The following is a 7,100-nucleotide window of genomic DNA, read 5'->3' as shown; positions in this document are numbered from 1 at the left end:
TTTTTTTACCTTCTAGGCTAAACTTATTCCTAAGTATTTTATTTTTTTAAATGCTATTGTAAATGGGATTGTTTCCTTGATTTCTTTTTTAGTTAGGTCATTATTTGTAGGGAATTTATTGGTGATGAATTCCTTCATCTTTTGCTTGTCTGGAAAACACTTTATTTCTGCTTCATTTCTGAAGGATACTTTTGCTGGGTATGGTATTGTCTGGAACTTTTTATTTTTTGGTTTCTGGTCAGTATAGGGATCCAAACCTTTGACCTTGGTGTTGTCAATGCCACACTCAAATCAAGTGAGCTAATCAGCCAACCAAGCACTTTGGTTATATCATCCCATTTTCTCCTGGTCTGCAATGTTTCTGCTGAAAGATTTACTGAGAGTGTAAGGGGAATTTCCTTATATTTGACTTGCTGGGTTTTTCTTGCTGCTTTTAAAATTCTCTGTCTGTCTTTGGCTTCTGATAGCTTGATTATAATGTGCTTTGGTGAGGAGCTCTTTGGGTTGTATCTGTCTGGGGACCTTTGAGATTCATAGATCTTGATGTTCCGACTTCTCCAAAGACTTGGGAGGTTTTTAGCAATTATTTCATTAAACAAGCTTCCTTTCCCTGTCTCTTCTGGAACTCCCACAATGTGAATATTTGTTTACTTAATAATGTCCCATAAGTCTGGTAGTCTGTTTTGACTATTTTTCATTCCTTTTTTCTCTGACTGAGTCATTTCCAAAGACCTATATTCACATTCACAGATTCTTTTTTTGTTTGATTTAGTCTGCTGTTGAAGTTCTTTATTGTATTTTTATTTCACTTTTTAAATTCTTTAGCTCCAAGATTTCTGTTTGGTTCTATTTTATGATATCTCTCTCTTTGTTGACTTCCTTATTTAGTTCATGAATTGTTTTTCTGATTTTATTGGATCATCTATTTTTATTCTCTTGTATCTTCCTAAGTTTCCTTAAGATCATTATTTTGAATTGCTTTTTAGGCACTTTATAAATTTTATTTCTTTGGAGTCAATTACTGGAGAATATTTGTATTTTATGTGGGTGTCATGTTTCCTTGCTTTTTCATGTTTTTGTGTCCCTGAATTAATGTCTGTGCATTTGGTGGTGAAGTCACCTCTTTCAAACTTTACAGATTGGCATTCACAGAAGAAGACTTTCACATGCAGATGGGCCTGAGGGTGCTGGTTGGGCAGGGTGTTGTGGTTCTGTTTTTGTGTGAGTGCAGTGGTAATGTCTGTGCATTTGGTGGTGAAGTCACCTCTTTCAAACTTTACAGATTGGCATTCACAGAGGAAGACTTTCACATGCAGATGGGCCTGAGGGTGCTGGTTGGGCAGGGTGTTGTGGTTCTGTTTTTGTGTGAGTGCAGTGGCGTAGTCTTCATGTAGCTTCTTCAGTAGTGATTACCATCAGTGATGTCTACAGGTGCCTCAGTGGTCTAGGTTTCAGGAGTTTGTGGCAGTGACACTGGCTGCATAGGTTATTAGGGCAAGGGTTTTAGGGAATGCCCTATTCCTGTTTTTTCCACAGTGTGGAATCTTAGCTGAGGGGATCTCTTGGTGTTGGATCTGACACAGCTCACAGGCAGTTGTGGTATCTTTGGAATCAAGGGAACAGGCAGTCAGAGTAGCTGGGGAGCTAGGTTCCTGGGCTCAGGGTCTTGTGAAACTACTGTAGCACCTGGGAGTTGAGGCAGAGGTCTTCTTTTTAAGGCCCAAGTGTATGCAATTCTTCCTCTAAGTAGAAGTCTGTTGCTCTGAGGCATATCTCAGAAGTTCAGGCCCAGGGTGCTGGGATGTAATTGTGGTTCTGACCTTCTGCAGCAAGGTATAACACTGGCATAACCCTGGGGAAGAATGGGTGCTCTGAAGGCTTGGGACCTGGGAGAGGAGCACAACTGCAATTCAGTATCTAGAACCAACAGGGTATAGAGGAAATTTAGGCTCAGGGGGATGAGGTACCATGCAGAGGTGACCCTGGACCCTGGGACGGTAGGACATGTCAGCAACCTAGGCTCTGTGAGGACAGTGTAGTAGCAGAAAGTACCCAGGAATGGCAAGATGCTGCTGTGGCTTTGACCCTAGAGGAAGGGGAGCAGCACGGTGATGATTCCATTCTCCAGAGAAGTGAGGCATCTCAGCAGTGTAGACTGTAGGGGTTAGCCCAGTTCCAGGTAGGCAAGGTACTATGTTTCTTTGGTCTGGAGGGTGGGTTGGGACAGCTCAGTCACGGCTCTGATTCTCTGGGACATGAGGCTTCATGCTTGCTCAGTTTCAGAAAGCATGGCTACATGGGTGGAAGGGAGAGCTGTTGCCTGCTCTGGTGTGCTGGAGGCCTGAGGTCCCTGGGGGGTGTGGTGCCACTTTGGCTTGGGCCTAGGGGGTAGGACATAGCAGCAGCTCAGCCCAGGGATGTGCACTACCAGGTTTTGCAATAGTGGCAAAGCCTCAGGGATGAAAGGATGCAATGGCTACTCACCCCTGGAGAAAGACACACTTTAGCAATGGCTCTGGTTTTAAGAAGGCACAGCACAGTAGCAGCATAGGCCATGGGGGCGTGGGGACACAATGTTAGTTTTTTCTCTGGGTGTAGCTCAGTGCATGGACTCTGGGGAGCTCCTTCAGCTGGACTCAGAGCCTGTGAGGACTGCACGAATCTCTAGTAGCAAAGACTGCAAGTGTCCACAGTGGTGATGAGGGCTGCTGGGGTCCTCCTGCTTATCTTTTTCCTGCAGGGAGAAGTCCCTCCTTGTTCTAAGCTGATCCTGACTGAGGTGTTGGGGTGGTGGAGGCAAGGTGTTTTCTTCCCTTCTGTAGGCAGTCATCCTGGGTTTCTGTGCTCTACAGGATTTCTGCTGCTTCTTTGCTGTTCTCTGAAGCTCTCCTTTAGTTATTTTGGTCAAGTTGTACTTGCTTTTTCATTGTTTTGGATTTTGGTGTGTGTATGGGGAAAGCGGTAAACATTTCCAGTTGGCATCTTCCTGATGTCACTTCGACTCCATCTTCCTTCTTTTTTAAAAAATATTTTTTCTGCCTCAGTGTTCTGAAATGTCATAATTATATTTCACTTGTGGGCATTTTTAAATTAATATTTTTGGGAACTTGATGAGGGTTTTTTGATGTATTCTATATCTTCGAGTCTGGGAAGTTTTCTATTTATTTCTTTGATAGTTTTCTGAGTTTTTCGCTTCTTCTCTCTTTGAAATTTCTATTAGTTGCCTGTTTGATATCCTGTGTTGTCCTCATTATTTCTTTTTTCAATGATCATTTCTTTTTTCATTTTTTTTGTGTTTTAGAGGGTCTTCTTAGATAGCTCTTTAGGTCCTTTTACATTGGGAGTTTAGCTCCACACATGTTCCTCACTGTATGAGATCAAGAGAAACTAGCTAAGAAGAAATTGTCCCAGATGGGAGGGTCTCTGAGAGGGGATAGGTTGTTCACAAAAGAGACTTACGAATTGTTCCAAACCTATGCTCATTAAGAATGATGAACCTAAGGAGATGGGATAGCCCCTTAATATCAAGTATAAGGAAATCTTTCCTTTCAAAAGCCTCAGAGTGCTGAAGGATGGCCAAGGCCAAGATTCTTTCTTTCATCTGTCTCAGCAGAGGAGGAGAAAGCTATTTTAGACAGTGGGAGTCCCTGAAATACACCTTAATACATTTTTGGAATGTCGTTTTGGTTTATTTAAGAACTATAGGTAATTATGAGAATGTTATTGAAAAATGCATTTACATAAAGATGAACCCTTTTTTCTATATTTCTAAACTCTTTTCACTTTCTAAAGATGCAGTCACTTGAAGTGATTATGATTTCCCACCCCACATCCTTTTTTATTTATTTTTTATTGGTTATGAATATTCATGAGACACAAAGCTGATTGTTACCCCTCATGCCCAACCTGTGAAGGCCAGATTCATGCTGGCAGCATGCCCACTACCACACATTGCGTTTGTACCCCATCTCCCTCACCCAATTATCCCCAACCTCCCTCACCCACCGCCTTCCTCCCAACTCCACTTTGTAGCCCAAGGTCTGTTCTCTCCCTCTGCAAGTCCAGTGCACCACTGTGGTCTTTCTTTTCTTCCTTCTTTTTCATGATTGTTTGTGTCTTGATTGACCCAGAACAAGTAAATCAGCTGAATCCAGGTGGAATTTCAGAAATTCTGTTAGTGGGAAGTTTGAGGTCAGTATTTTGATACTCTGCAATTTCTGATTGTTTGAGAAATTGTTCCTAAATTCTAGCCCCATCTATTAAAAAATCTCAACTATTTGGATATGAACACTTAAGCAGGCCAAACCAATTTCAAAATGCAGTGCTTAATCCACATGATAAACATAATACAAAATATTCAAAATTAGAATATGCTACCTTGATTAGTCATAGGCTGAAGGACTCACCTTCCAGTTAACAATTCAAATCTGTTAACTTTTAAAAATACTGAATCTTTTCACTTACTTTAAATTTATTATTTTTAAGAAATAAAGTGATATGAAAATGAACCCAAAATTAGGTTTCTAGACATCCAAATGGAACACATGAAGTTTGTAAAATGTCTGCAACTTTTGCCAATTTATGAATTAGAATGGCTTGTTTTTTAGTTCAAAAGGTTACCGTCAAGTTGTCTGAGAGTTAACTACCTACGTACTTTATTGTTATGATACCTGCATTGGGTGGACTTTACCTGGTGAGAAATCCTAAGGAGGAAATGCACACATGGCCTAACTAATGGTATGGTGCTGTGGAAGGAAACTGGCAGACATTACAGAGACAGCATGACACATACACTCCACAGAGAAACTCTCAGTGTTCCTGGAGAATTCATAGACAACTGAAATTATTTTCTTCGACAGCCCGAGTAAGCTTATTCAAAGACAGAATGCCCAGGCTGATTTCTTTGCTAGCTTCTTGTTAACCAGTTTACCTACCCTACTACCTATGTGCAAATACTATTTGTTCTTTTCAGATTTTGTTTTCTGCAGAATTTTTTCTCCCCTCTCTCAGCTAAGTCTCATTTTTGACTCTGTTCCTTTAGTCCTCGGACCAATCGACTCTGTCACAGGCAATGAATATACTCTGTTTGCAAAGTAACTAAATGTCTTCGAGTTATTCTTTGACAGTTTATATCTGGAGGATCCACAGAGGTGTTGCCCACCTTGATCTACCATAGAGGATATCATAACTGAACAGGGAAAAGATTTCTGTAATACTCCTAAGCACGATATATTTAAAAGCAGTTCAATGTGTTCTCACAAATCAACATGATCTACTAGTCAGAGATAGCCACTTTAAGATTTGGCACAAAGACCCCCACATTCATTCATTCATTCGTTCGTTCGTTCGTTTATTTATACATACCAAAACAAGATCATAACACACATGTCCTTTTGAAGACTGCCTTATTTATCCCAATTTGTTTTTAAACTTAACAATATATTGTAATTATCTTATATCAACAAAGGGAAGACTATTTCATCATTTAAATAAACTGGGTGGCACAATGTTATATAAATAAATCATTATTTAATCAATCACAACTGCTGGAAATTTAGGTTGTTTCTTTTTTTTTTCTATTATAAACCATGTTTATATGACTATCCTTGTACAAACACGTATGAGAGGTCTTCAAAAAGATAAATAAATCATTATTTAATCAATCACAACTGCTGGAAATTTAGGTTGTTTCTTTTTTTTTCTATTATAAACCATGTTTATATGACTATCCTTGTACAAACACGTATGAGAGGTCTTCAAAAAGTTCGTGGAAAGATTCATATTATCTTTCAATTTCAATTTTCCGTGAACTTATTGAAATACCCTCGTATACAAGGTTCTTCAAGATTTGCCTACTTCTTCTCTCTCTGGTCTCATCCATTGCCACTTCCAAATTTGTTCTCTACATGCATATCACAATGAACTTCAGTTCCTTCTGTATACCATACATTCTCCTGCAGCTGGGCATTTGCAAATGTTATTCCATCTCCATAGAATACTCTTCCTGACCACTCATTGCCAGGTTAATTCCTACTCCACTGAGATAATTTCCCCTGGAAAATTTCCTGGACTCCTTAAGACTAGGTCATAGTGTAACTACATGCTCAGTAGTACACTGACCTACCCAGGCTGTATTGTAACTGAATGTTTAACTGAAAGTCTTCCCTTCTTGCCTGTACTTCCATGAGAGTTGAGGGTGGGGAGCACAGTGTTTCGTTTATTGCTAATGCCCCCCCACACACACCTAGAGCCATGTATAGCATATATAATGTTCTTGAAAATAAGTATTGAACTGAAAGGAAACATCCATTTCTTTAGTTGTGTGCTTAAGATAAAATGCCAGAAGAAAAATCACTGGCTTAGGGAACACTAAAGACGTCTGATACATTGTGCCAAATTGCCTCCAAATAGAAATGCAGTTGCTCCTGTTTCTCTACATCCTGGCATGTACTGTTACTCATTTTATGTTTTGCCAACCTGATATGCAAAATTATTACCTCAATAAGTATTTCTTATTTGGCAAATTACCTATTAATGACTTTTACTCAATTTTCTATTGGAGTATTTATCACACTTCTATTAATTTGTAAGTAATATTTACATATTAGATATTTATACATTACTATTTCTTACAGAAGATATTATATATTTGTCACGTATGTCACAAAATTTTCCTCCACTGTTTCATGGATCTTTTGCTTTGTTATAATCTTTTTCTCCAGATCAAAGTTTTAATTTTTCAGTAAGCAAATATTTAAGCTTTTTTTTCATGCTTTCTATCTTTGGTGTCAAGCTGAGAAAGGCCTCTTCCACTCTCATGTTGTAAGAAAAAATTCATGTTTACGTTAATTTAATATTTTTATCATTTAATTTTTCCATTTAAATTTTTAATATGTCTGGAGTTTTATTTTGAGTGCAGTGAATATAAGAAATCTTACTTAATCCCCCCTTCTCACTAAATTTAGCCAGTTGTTGTCCCAAGCAAAGAATGTGAGTACCGCCATGCACTGTGTAATGATGACTTCGTTTCAGTCAGTAGTGGACCGTGTATACGATGGTGATCCCATAGGATTATAATGGCTATGCCATATAACCTAGGT

The sequence above is a fragment of the Galeopterus variegatus genome, unplaced genomic scaffold, assembly GCF_000696425.1.
Source record: "Galeopterus variegatus unplaced genomic scaffold, G_variegatus-3.0.2 Scaffold2228, whole genome shotgun sequence".
Classification (NCBI taxonomy): Eukaryota; Metazoa; Chordata; class Mammalia; order Dermoptera; family Cynocephalidae; genus Galeopterus; species Galeopterus variegatus.
The sequence above is the reverse complement of the archived record's forward strand: the minus strand, read 5'-3'. Positions refer to the sequence as shown.